Raw genomic sequence first — 14,042 nt, 5'->3', positions numbered from 1 at the left:
CTTATCCTTCAGTGAACTAACTACTGCCATACCATCATTTACAAACACAATAAATGTCTGGCACTCCAAAACCTGGTACAGCTCTTTTCTAACAACAGAAACTTAATAGGAGTTTATCAGAAGATCTTAAAAGTCACTAAATACAACAACAGCTTAGGAGATTCTCTATACTCCAACCAAATATCCTGGACCTGGAATACCCATCCCTCAACACATTCTAAATACCATCAACCCACCCAAGTTCAAACAACTTCTCAGGGAACACCAGGCTCATCTTATCATCCCTCTTATTATCTCCCCTACATCACATCTGCTTTTACTCTCTCTAAACCAAGTGTTCTCCCTTCTCCCACTCTTTGGAATCCCCCTTCTCTCTCCCCTCTACCCTCCTGCTCTTTCCTGGTATGCTGTACCTTTGCCTACCTAAATACAAATATTTCTGAGTATCACATAAAAAGTAAGATTATTTACAATGCCATTGTTAAATGATTGTCTAAACGTTTATATTTTTGATTCTGCTGCTTGTATTGGAGCTGGTGTATATTATATTCTGTCTGTATTGTTTTTATTGGAGATACACAAGCCTGTATGCTGTTCTTTGTTTATTCTACACATGTTCTTGATATTACTTGTAAATATTTGTTATAACTGTTAATTTGAAGTGGAGCTTTTCTCCCCCGGCCTCCGCTGAAAATGGACTAGTCCATTCGGACCTTTCCGGCAAACAAATGTCAAATAAATAAAAATCAAAGATGGTTATGACATACATACATGTAATACTAATAACACCCTACAGAAACATTCTGTAGTGTGTACTGGGTTTGAAAGATTCAGATTTGCAATTACAGACAAGGTATTACCAGACCCCCATGGGGGGGGGGGCAATGGGAATACTGACTTGAACATAAGGAGCTCTTATAGCAGTTGAGGATAAATGCCAGTTTCCCACCAGGAATACCTTTCTATGAAACCTGTTTTGAAACTAAGGGCTGCCAAGTTATGATTTTGGTTATGTAACTGGATGCTTGCTGTAGGATATATCGGTGGTACAGTGGTTAACAATGTCACCTCATAGCAAGTGGTTCTCTGGTTTGATTCTTGGCCGAGGTGCCTTCTGTGTGAGTTCTGCATGTCCTCCCTGCATTCATATGGGCTTCCTTCCTGGTACTCCGGTTTCTTCCCACATCGAAAGGCATGCATCTGGAGTGTTTCTTCCTGGGAATCTGCAGAAAATAGGCTCTGTCCAAGTCAGACTTTCCCGGTTAGCAAATGTTACATAAATACACACATGCGGTGGTGGTGCTGCGGTAGCGTGGTCACCTCACAGTAAGACGTTGTCCTGCTCGATTCTCAGCTAGAGCATCTTGTGTACAGACATGCATGAATGGGCATACCTTCGTTGAAGGTTGTGCGTCAGAGCTGGCAACTCGGCATGTAAAAATCTACTGCCAATCATTAGCGGACCGGAGTTCCACTGTGGCGACCCCTAACCGGGAAAAAGCCGAAGGACGCAACAACAACACACACACATATATATATATATATATATATATATATATATATATATATATATATATCTATATTAGAATCACAAATTATTCATTTATTGAACTATGTGCTACTGTCTTATTACGCAGCATACATTTTATCCTTTGATGGTTTTTGGAACAATTTAATTGATAATGAGTTTATTAGATCTATTTGATTAATTAATTTACACAGGGTTTGGTCATTCTGATAGTAAAGGAAATTATAGGTTCATAGCTTCATAGATTGGTACTAGGCTATCGGCCCTAGGGCCTATACAAGCCTAGCCATAACAATTCTCTAGCTATTTCTTCCCACACTATTTACTTCCCTGGACCCCTGTCTAGCAGGGTGACTGACGTGATCCCTGGGGTGAATTTCCTTTCTCCCATCCAATCATCAAGGTTCCTTTTGAAGAGGGCCAAAGAGGCTCTCTGCTTGACATGTGTGGGCAGTCTATTCCAGAGTTTGGAGAGTCTCTGGGTCAGGAACCTATTCCTCTAGCATGTTTTGTTTATTGTAATGACCAGATTTAGATCCCTGGAGTGTGTGGCTCTGAGGGATTTGGATTTCTTTAAGTGTAGCATGTCCAACAGCTCTGGGTTTGACATGGCCTTGTATGTTAAGCACAGATCGCCTCGGAGTAGACGATATATGACAGAGTATAGCTGGAGTTTAAGGCGGTCAGCATACGGCATCTGCTTTAGGCCTGTGATTCTTTTAGTGAGGTATTTCTGTGGCCTTTCCAGTTGTTGCAGATGTCTTGAGAGGTACATACCAAATGGGGCATTGTATTCTATAATGGGTATAATGAGGGATGAGTACAGTGGGACAATGACCTCCTTTTTTCTGGATGAAAAGCCCTTAGTGATGAGGTGTGCCACATAGAAGGATTTCCTGACTTAAAAAACATCATTGTTTTTTTAAAAAGTTCTTAAGAAGTCCCATGCTTTGTGAGAAAGTGATAAACTTTTAATAATTAAAATACAGTTTGGTTTGGTTATTCGTGCATCTTCGTACATCATTTTACTATTGCTGGCTTTGTTCCTGCCATTAGCTTGCTATCTGGTATTTTGGTTACAAGTCTTTCATAACAGGTAGAGAATCACTTCTTGTTTTGAGATTTTAAAAATGCCCTGCAGTGTACTCAATAAGAAATACTGTGATAAAATGGCTATAGCTATGGAAAAAAGAAGTTATGTACTTACCATACTGTTCCATGTGAGTTGTTCATCTCGCCTTTATTCTTACACATGGGTTCGGAGCCGAACCATCGGCTCCGAGTCGACCGCTTTACTAGCTGAAGACCTCAGAGTAGCTCAAGGCCAGGTCCCTATCCCATGATACTCTCTGTCCTACCTCAGATCTAGTTGGCTGAACCCAGCGTGAACAGATGTAACTCACTAAATACTCCAGCTGGAGTAAGAATTCCCAGAACAAGGCCACCAGACCCCAAGTCTACCCATTCTTCGAGAACCTGGAGGGGGAAGGTGGGTGGGAATGTAAGAATAAAGGGGAGAGGAACAACTCACAGGGAACGTTATGGTAAGTACATAACTTTATTTATTTATTTATTTATTTGGTTTTAACATTCAGATTCATTCACCTTTAAGGTCCATGTATTTCAATACATTTTACATGTTTAATTGAATTTGTTTATCCATTGGTTCATTTGAACTAGACTAGTCTATTTATTCATCAAAGGAAGAGAGGTTAGGTATCTGATGATGAAAACATATGTGGATATACTTTTACAGCGTTACTGTGCTGCTGTGAGTTCGTTTGCTGTGCTGCTGTGATTTCGTTTGCTGTGGATTTATTTGTGTTTGTGTCCATTAAAGAAGTTGTCCGTTTGCTGAGCTCCGTGTGCCTTATTTTAGGTTTACTGGTTTTAAGTACATAACTTCTTTATGTGAAGTTGTTCAATCTCGCAGTTTATTCTTACACATGGGTAGCGTCCCAAGCACCCTAATCCTGGGTGGCTCAAGGGAGTATATTCCTAAGGACAGTGGAACCAAAGGAAGCCCTGTCTACTTTGAAATGAGTGATAAAGGTATGCGGCTTAGACCAAGTGGCAGCTGCATATATAGTGTCCAAAGGTAAACGAGCCGCATAAGCCGAAGAAGTGGAGACGGCTCTAGTGGAATGCGCCTTCACACCATGCTCTAATGTTTGGTTCGCTGAAGAGTAGATAAATTTAATGCAGTTAACCATTTGGAAAGAGTAACCTTTTAGACTGGTAACCCTTTCTTAGTCTCAGCATGAGATACAAAGAGTTGGTCAGATCTTCTAAATTCCTTTGTCCTGTCCAAATAGAACCTCAATTGTCTGTGGACATCAAGCTTATACAACATGTACTCCAACTTATTAGAATGACTACTGAAAAAGGTTGGAAGTTCGATAGTTTGCTTCCGATTAGTCTCAGAACACACCTTTGGTAGGAATGAAGGATTAGTTCTCAGTGATACTCACTCTGGATGGAACACCAAATATGGGGGGGGTTGACAGAAAGGGCTTGAAGCTCAGATACCCTGCGTGCTGAGGTAATGGCCACCAAGAAAATAGTCTTCCAAGAAAGAAACTTCAGCTGACAGGATGATGCAGGCTCAAAGGGGGGAAGAATAATACGTGACATCACAAAATTTAGATTCCAGGGAGTAAAGGGTTGTCTAACAGGCAGCTTAAAATGAATGGTACCCTTAAGGAAGGCCCTACATAATTTGTGAGACATCAGATTAGAGCCTTCAGCTCTGAGGTGAAAATTCGAGATTGCAGCCAACTGAACTCGAATAGTGGCAGCTGCAGCACCTTCATGAAAAAGCTTAGATAGGAATTCCAGTATACTAGCAATCGGAGCAACATAAGGATCAATGTTATTCTGGGAGGCCCAAAAAGCAAATCGCTTCCATTTACTAGCATACAACTTTCTGGTGGAAGCCTTATGCGAAGATACAAGAATGTGCTGTACCTCAGAAGAAAAATCGTGTGACCTGGCTAGGTACAGAATCAGAGCAGCCAAGCTGTCAGTCTGAGGGAACGAAGTGAGGGATCGAGGGCCCCTGACGAATGTGTCAGTAGGTCTGGAACTGGGTCCAAAATCCAAGGTTCCTCCAGTTGATGGAGTCGGAATAAGGGGAACCAAATCTGACGAGGCCAAACAGGGGCTATTAAGATCACAGTCCTTCCCAGGGATTTGGTTTTCTGCAAGAATCTCTGAATCGGGTATTGGTGGAAAGGCATACAGGAGTCCCTGGGGCCAATCGTGCACGAGCGAGTCCCTTGGGCTGTCCCCCAGAGGGGGATTCAGGGCAAAGTAGCTTCTGCATTTGGTATTCATAGGGAATGCAAACAGGTCACAGCAAGGCTGGCCCCATCTGCAGAAAATCATCTCCGCACAACTTCATTTTTGAGAGACCACTCATGTGGTAGCAGAATGACTCTGCTCAGTTTGTCCGCTATCATGTTGGATTTCCCCGGGATATGCATTGCTATCAGAAAGCACCCGGTGGACACCGCCCACTGCCAAATTCTCAAGGCCTCTCGACGCAGGGGGCAAGACTTGGTTCCCCTTTGTTTGTTGATGTACCAGACCACTGACATGTTGTCCACATTGCAATCGTCCCTACAGGCAGAGAGTCGTTCAAGTGCTGCAATGCCAAAAGCACGACTCTCAGCTCCAGAACATTGATATGCAACTGTGACTCTGCCTCAGACCAGGTGCCTTGGGCTGTTCTTCCCTGAAAAAGCCCCCCTCCCACCCTATCAGAGAAGCATCCGTGGTCACCATGGCTGATGGCAGGGGAGAAACAAATGGTCAACCCACTGTAACTTGTTGGCTGGTCAATCACCAGCGAAGATCCTTCTTGCAAGAGTTCGTAATCATGAATAAGAATGACATGGGAAGTTGTTGGTAAGACCACTGGGTGAATAGTAACCATTGAAGAATTCTCATGTGCATACTTCCCAGAGGAACTGCTAGGAGTGTAGCTGCCATGGTGCCTAGTAGCTTCAGTACTTAATGGGCCAGTACTTTTCTTCTCTGCAAAATGTCCGAGACCTGGTTTCGGAGAGTGATTATTCTATCCAGGGGCAATCTTACTGTGGCGGTGGTAGTGTTTAGTTCTGCTCCGATGGAGATACACTGCGATGGCGACAACGCAGACATTTCAAAATTGACAGTGATGCCTAACTGAGAGCAGAGATTGAGAGTCTGATCCCTGGACATAATTAGTTGATGCCTGGAGGAGGCAGTAAGGAGACAGTCATCCAGATACGGAAACACTCGGAATCCTAGACACCTCAGGTGAGCCGTAACCACTGCCATGCATTTGGTAAACACTCTAGGAGCTGTTGAGAGTCCAAAGGGCAGTGCTCAGAATTGGTAGAGACTGGCTCCCAGCCGGAAATGCAGATGATCTCTGGATGGCTTGGCCATCTAAGCCTCTTGATTTCTATGGCTGCTTGATCCCTGAGACTGGGTGGAACACATCTGGGATTTTTTCCCAACAGCTGGGTTTTCTAAGAATGGAATGATGTATCCTCTGGTAATAATACTTTGTACCCAATAATCTGTTGCAATTCCTAGCCAGACATCTGGATACAAAGCCAAGCGACCCCCCGAATGCCTCCAGAGTAGGACAGTCGGGGCTTCCTTTCAGGAGCGCTGATGGGGCTTACCAAGGAACTGATCCCTGTTGCCCTGGTTCCGCAGACCCCCCTCTGCCACCTTGGCGGTGTCTTCCATTATTACCTCTCCTCTGTCCCTGAAGGTAGTTTCACTATGTGTGTTCTGGAAAGCTCTTTGGGACTTTCGGAACCACATTTTTCCACCTTTCTGCCCTTTGGGTTATGGTCTGGTAGGGGTGGAAAAATGGACTCCTACGGCAGATAGAGTCTTTCCCTCTTGCACACACCTAGTGAGAGTCTCCTTGACTTTAGGCCCGAGAAGAGCCATCGAATGGGGTGTTGACAAAGGAAAACTTGAAGGCTTCCGCAAAGGAGCATAAGCACATCCAGGACTGTCTCCGAAGAGCTATCGCTGAACCCACTGTCCGACTCGAACCATTGGCTGCATAGGAAATAAGCCACATGGACGAGTTCACTATGGAGTTAAGGTTATTAAGTTGTGGTGTCACTTTCTCAAAGACAGCTCCATCTGTATTACCCTGCACAGCATCTCCAAGCTCTTTCAGGAGATCTCTTTGAAAATGGGTAAAATTAGTCAAATAGTTAAGCACTTGCATAGCAAAGGTCGCAGAGCTAAAGATGCGTTTCCCGTATCTGTCCATCATCCTGGAATCCCTATTAGGAGGATAGACAGTAATAGAGGTTTCTGACATCTCTTTCTTGGAGACCGCCACCATGGCATCATCCGGACCTCCCTTGGTGAGGAGCATCTTGTCTTGGGGGGAGGTGATAAACTTGCTGGGCCTCCAAGGGACCGGTTCCATAGTATCAGGAGACTCCCACGCCCTTCGAGCAACCAACTCCATCAACTCGAAGGGCAGAGTCACCCAGGAGGTGGAAGGTTGAGACCCAAAGGCCTTCAGGAGCACCGACTCATCCCCAGTATGGCTAACGGACTGCCAGTCACCACTCTGCTTTAAAACATCCAGGATATCAGCAAAGGAGATATCCTTCGAGGGGGACTGTGGGGACCCTTCCGATTCCTCTAAGTCAGTGTCTGATGTCAAAGACTCCTGCGGGGAATCTAAATGCCTCCTCTTACAAAGTCTCTTCCTGGGAACCTCATCAGTGGGGGCTTCTGGTGAGGTCTCAGTAGAGTAAAGATCACCCAATGGGGTTACCTGAGGCTCTGGGTATCGACGCTTCACAGGGACCTGCGATGTAGAGGCAGAAAGCAGCACTATAGGGGAGGAGGAATCTGATAACGTGCGTGTCTTAACATAACCCTCTTCATTGCATTGAGGGCACCACTGCTCCAACCGGAGGAAGCCGCTGGTTCCGAAGAAGATGGCAACTTCCCCAGAGCCGAGACAGTGGGCTCCTAACCAGAGGATGGAGCACAGCTCATCCGCACCAAAGCCCTGAGGAGGCGGGTCAGAACTGACGGATCGGTTCGAGTCTCCCCCCGGAACCAACGAGAGAGTGTCAGCTCCCAGACTCTTCCAATGGAACCAAAGAAGTCCTGGTTGATGGAGCCAAAAGCAGTGGAACAGGCCTCGGCTCCGAAGGCTCCACAATCATCAGATCCTCCTCACCCAGTTCCGAAGGCCCTGCTCGGCTTGGAGGAGGAGTAGTCACAGCTGTTGGGATGATCTTAGGCCCAGAGACCTGTTGGGTCGAGGCCGATAATTTATCCAGTATCAGGTTCTCTAGCAGCCTCTGCACCACCCGGTCCACATCCACATCAGAAAGAGTTCTCGAAGGAGGAGTCGAACGAACCGAAGACACCACCAATTGAAGGATAGGCGACCTCAAGATTTCGGAGACAGGCTCCAAGACTGGAGACCGGCTCCAAAAAACATGCTCAGTGCACAGCTCCAAAGACTGCGGAGTCGGCGACCGCACCTTCATGGTAAGGCTTGGAGCCAATGACTTGGGCTCCAAAAACGTCTTAGAAGACTTTGACCCCTTCGAAAACTTGGAGGTCTGGTCAGCCTTGTCCAAGGACTCCAGTCTCTCAAGTTAAACCCTACTACTGAAGGAATGGCAGACAGAGCAATCCTCCTGGAGGTGAACAGGCCCCAAACAACAAACACAATTCACATGAGCGTCCATGATGGACATCTTCTGCCCGCATTTTGTACACTTTTTGAAACCAGATTTTTGTTTCTCATTCTGGTCAGCCATGTTATAGACAACACCACAGTAAACACTAAAGAGGACAACAAGATTACTGAATAATCACACACCCTGCAAACACTAAAAATTTTCCTGTTCTAAGTTGTCAGATCCCTGAACTGTCAACCTAATCCAAACAAGAATATACAGTAACACTACAGAAGAAAAATGCAGTTACTGAAAATCCAACCACACTGCAATCTCTAATTATAATAACAGTTCTGAGTTGTCAGATCCCTGAAAAAATGTCAGTAATATCTAAATATATATCTATATATATATATATATATATATATATATATATAATCTATACATATATATATATATATATATATATATATATATATCCAAAATAAACACACTAATAACACTAACACACTATCTAGAGGCAAGCGGATAGGGATTAATTAAAGAATGGCCAAAGACCCAAGAGCAACCGCTCTGAAACGGACGAAACTAGTCAAAGTTTAAATAAGGAAATTCAAAGTCTAAATAGCCCAAAAGCAGTATAACGGTAACAATTTTAAATATTTAAGCAACTACCAGCAAAAAATTTGCAAAAAGAGGTAAATATAAAATAAACTGGCCCGAGCTCTCAGACGACCTGCGATCTGTTGCAGCGGAAACTAGATCTGAGGTAGGACAGAGAGCATCATGGGATAGGGACCTGGCCTCGAGCTACTCTGAGATCTTCAACTAGTAAATTGGCTGACACGGAGCCGATGGTTTGGCTCTGAACCCATGTGTAAGAATAAACAGCGAGACTGAACAACTTCACATTTATTATTTTGAGCTGTGATACAGGATTTGACTTGACACGGTAAGGCCTTGTTAAGTTTCATTCTATTGGCTACCAAAAAAGCAATTACTAGAAAATAGAAATCAAAGTGTAAACCAAATGTATTTGAAGTATTGAATGTTGCAAAAGAGATAAATGAACTGGAAGAGGGATCTTTAGAAAACAGAAGATGCAAATTACACAGAAATAAATGAAAATTGTAGAAGCAAAACATGCAGAATAATGTAAACAAAACAAGCAGAATAATGTTCAGGAAAATTAAGGTTAAAGGAAGGCAGGACTTGAGCAATTTATGTAATGTCGGAGTGATATGGTTAAAGAGAAAGAATATATATGCAATGCATAATGTATGTAAATGTGAAAATGTTAATATGTTTTGCTTTCTTTTCTATTAGTGTATATTAGCCTATGCCTTGAGTGACAATTTAATAAAGGTGTTTAAAAAAGACTGAAAGCTGTAGTTTCTGAGGTACAGGTTTTGATCACCTCTGCCCACATTTACCTACTGCTAGACCTTGAAGAATTCACTTAATAAGACATTGCTCAAATGCTGCCCCTGAAAAGGGGCATTGTGTCCACTGGGTCTACCTTGTTAACAAACAAATGTAAATGCTACATATGAAACAACTACTTGACAAATTCCAAAAATCCTTATATCCCTTACACCTCCTAATATCACAAAAGGACACATACTGAAGGTGTTCTCTAAAATAAAAAATATAACATCCACAGGGTGTCAATGTCCATGAATGCCTAAAAACAGCACCAAACATGCCCTTGTGGAAAACTTCCTTAAACTGCTTAATCTGAACTTAAGTTACAGGATTTGACACTGATATATGGCAAAGTACAGTGGTGACACCCATAATAGCAGTCCTACCACTGCTCTGGGAAACTAAGACATGTTGGCCTAGTTACTTGGATTTGAAAAGCCAAGTAACGCATTACGTCAAACCTCTGACATCAAATCCTTATCAGGCTAGAACCACATCAGTCTGGCTTTGTCAAATGAAGACCCTGCCTACTCAGTCTATTTAACTTGTTTGAGAAAGTCTCATAGGCTATTGGCAGTGGTTATTCTCTTCAAACAGATTACTTAGATCTGGCTAAAGCATGACACTATACCCTATGCTGGCATCACAAAAAATAAATTACTTAAAAGCAGACACATAAATGATGAGATGGATAGCCAAGGGGCAGAAAGACAGACCCTACATAGTTAAGGTAGCAGGTGCCTCCTCAGAAGTGTGAAGGTAACTAGTGGTATGCCTCAAGACTCAGTAGTAAGACCCCTGCTTTTTCATATCCATTTCTCTGATTTCCAGACTGGGAATCAGGACCTTTACTTAACTAAGTTTGCAGATGACGCCAAACTGGGCGCTAATGTACAATTCCCCTCTGACACTCCCTTATTAAATCGATAAAGAACAGACTACGAACTCCTTGTACCAGCAGTAAACAAAACGTTACCTAAACGCAAATTTATTTTCACTTCACAAGCGTTTTCGCCACGCAACAACGTGGCTTCCTCAGAGAAAATCTAATACAAGCACTTTACACGTTCTTTTTTAAAAGAACTCTAAAAGGAAATGACATCACATCAGGATAAGACACATAAAATGTAATTTCATTAAAAGTATATAACATAAAATTGTCAGTTTTATACTAAGCAAGTCACTAAGTAACTTCAAGTTTAATAAATGCTCAAAATATAAAACATTATATGGAAATAAATCAATATAAAATGTCTCCATATAAAAATAGTCACTCTAACAAGTAACCTGCATAACAAGAACAGAGTACAAATGAAAAGTCTACTACCTTAATGGTCATTAATAATCATTTACTTTTTTGTATAAAAATATATCATAAAAAATGTGATAAAATACATTATATATCATACCCATAATTAAATCAAGTTCATTTACTGAAGCAGATGTATTAAATGACTAAATACATTTTAATGGATAAAGGTCAACCAATTGATTTTAGTTAAAGATAAATACACTCTAGTTTTTTAACCAAGAAACTTTATCTCAAATAGCTCCTCATCTTCAAGACTGCAGATATATTGCAGTTCTCGTTAAGACCCGGGTGGCCAAAGGCATCAGTTCTCAATTGCCACTCGAGTTCACATAACTCTAAGAGTAATGAAGTAGGCCCCCCACGTAGATTGGTATTAACCTGGTCGATAGCCATAAATGAAAAAGAGTGGCCAGGATTCATTTTATATTGGGAAGACCGATCGTAGATTACGCGATCGAGTCTATGAGCATATGTATGCCATCAGAAAAAATAAGGAAGTCAACGCCCTAGCAAAACACATAGATAGTCATCCTGGCCACTCTTTTTCATTTATGGCTATCGACCAGGTTAATACCAATCTACGTGGGGGGCCTACTTCATTACTCTTAGAGTTATGTGAACTCGAGTGGCAATTGAGAACTGATGCCTTTGGCCACCCGGGTCTTAACGAGAACTGCAATATATCTGCAGTCTTGAAGATGAGGAGCTATTTGAGATAAAGTTTCTTGGTTAAAAAATTAGAGTGTATTTATCTTTAACTAAAATCAATTGGTTGACCTTTATCCATTAAAATGTATTTAGTCATTTAATACATCTGCTTCAGTAAATGAACTTGATTTAATTATGGGTATGATATATAATGTATTTTATCACATTTTTTATGATATATTTTTATACAAAAAAGTAAATGATTATTAATGACCATTAAGGTAGTAGACTTTTCATTTGTACTCTGTTCTTGTTATGCAGGTTACTTGTTAGAGTGACTATTTTTATATGGAGACATTTTATATTGATTTATTTCCATATAATGTTTTATATTTTGAGCATTTATTAAACTTGAAGTTACTTAGTGACTTGCTTAGTATAAAACTGACAATTTTATGTTATATACTTTTAATGAAATTACATTTTATGTGTCTTATCCTGATGTGATGTCATTTCCTTTTAGAGTTCTTTTAAAAAAGAACGTGTAAAGTGCTTGTATTAGATTTTCTCTGAGGAAGCCACGTTGTTGCATGGCGAAAACGCTTGTGAAGTGAAAATAAATTTGCGTTTAGGTAATGTTTTGTTTACTGCTGGTACAAGGAGTTCGTAGTCTGTTCTTTATCGATTTTGTTGGTTTACTCATTTTTGGTTCTACTCCCTTATTAAAGCAAGAACTAACTCTCATGAACAAGTGAAGTATGTGAAAAAAGAGCAACAATTAAAATGCAAAAACTGTACTATTCTCACATCTGGGTAAGCAACTGTCTCACTCACTGTATGACATAGCCAATAACTCACTCCAAAATGATAACATAGTCCGGGATCTTGGAACTCAGGTCGATGATTCCCTTCGCCTCTGACCACCTTGTACTAGCAGTATTCAGAGAATCCTTCTATTTGGCACAACTAATATACAAAGGCATATCATCCACGTCAAAAGAAGTTCTCATCCCTCTTCACACAGCAGTAATTAGGCCCATTACTGAGTGAAATCCACTTATCAGGATGATTCTACACATATTAAGCAACTAGAAATGCACCAGGGGTTCCTAACCAAGAAGCTTATTGTACTAACCAGGAAAGGGTTAAAGTGCTCCCCCCTCCTGCATGGTGGTCTTTGCGTTGAGTTCCGTGCCATAAAAGACCACACCCTGCACCATGCCATAAAAGACCACACCCTGCATCTCCTTTGCAAGTCAAATAACTCCACTAATATCAGATCTAAGGATTTAAGCCTCTACTAGCACATAAAACAAATCATGATAGAAAGAGAAATATACTACCCAGTGCCTACTTCAAACCTGTTACAAATATCTTCTGCAGGTTAGAAACGCATTCTTCAAATTAAATCTTAATGAATGGATGGATACTCATAAATTTACTCCAGGGCTGGCATGCTTTTCCCTTCTTGAGAATTGGGGTACAGTGTGACAGTGGGTACTGGCAAGGTGTAAATGGCTTTGTTACTCGATTGCCTTGCATTTCCTATGATTCTATGACCCTTTTTCTTTTCAGGAGGAAAGATGGGTTGTGTAGAAAAAGGCAGGATATCTCAATAGCAAATTAAGTAAAATTAAAGGCTTCCAGATCTATAAGTTGAAACTATTCAAAACAAAAGGTTTAAATGAGACTTCCGAGTTGAAGCCATTTTAAACTACAGATAGTATTTTTATTTCATGGGTGGCAGAAGATGTTTTTTGTAGGTGCTCCCTCCCAGCCTGCTAATCATCAAGCTGACTCCCCCCACCCCCCCACCCCACCAGCAGACTTCAGCCTATTTGTTTTGTAGCAGTGAGAAATCAAAAGCCATCTGTAGGGTCTGCCAATGAGGCAGACATCTGGGAGTTTGAACTCTCACTGGCATTCCAGCGAAGATATTATTTGTGCAAGTTCTTTACCCCTCCCCTAGGTGGGCAGATGAGCTATCTACATTGCCTACCCTCTGCAAGTGCACACCCCTGTGCACTCACCGAGGGCTACCACCAGGGAGTAGCCTGGTGAGCCGAAGGCCAGCACTCCCCCCTCCCACCAAACATCTCCTTTCTTCAGAGTGGTTATGACTGTAAGCCTTCTGCTCTGCCATCCCTTCCCTCAGGAAGGCCACACCCCTTTTTCCCAGCCAGTGCACTCAAGCACCTGAGCCAGAAATGAACTTGAGTTACCTGAGCTAAAGTTAGGGCTGTTATCCCTCTAAATCACCAGCACTGGCTGATCAATAATGTTAAGTTGACGGGGGGGGGGGGGGCTGGAGGTACTATTCTCAACTATTTCTTTATGATTTCCTTGTTATTTTTCCCCCTTCCCACCTCCCTCTTCCCCTTTCTTCTATTTTTCTTTCGCTCTCCCATCGGTAGAGATCCTAACTCATTTTTATAATCATACTTTATACACGCCACAT

General features: G+C 42.0%; 1 protein-coding gene across 1 annotated transcript in view; it reads right to left on the bottom strand.

The window, feature by feature from the left end:
* LOC122798633 (sphingomyelin phosphodiesterase 5-like) overlaps positions 1-14,042 on the bottom strand; it is a 930,878-nt gene that overhangs the window by 355,470 nt on the left and 561,366 nt on the right. The gene's annotated exons all lie outside the window — the stretch shown is intronic.

This window comes from Protopterus annectens, chromosome 3.part1, assembly GCF_019279795.1.
Source record: "Protopterus annectens isolate FY-2018-M chromosome 3.part1, PAN1.0, whole genome shotgun sequence".
NCBI lineage: Eukaryota > Metazoa > Chordata > Ceratodontiformes > Protopteridae > Protopterus > Protopterus annectens.
The sequence above is the reverse complement of the archived record's forward strand: the minus strand, read 5'-3'. Positions and strand labels throughout refer to the sequence as shown.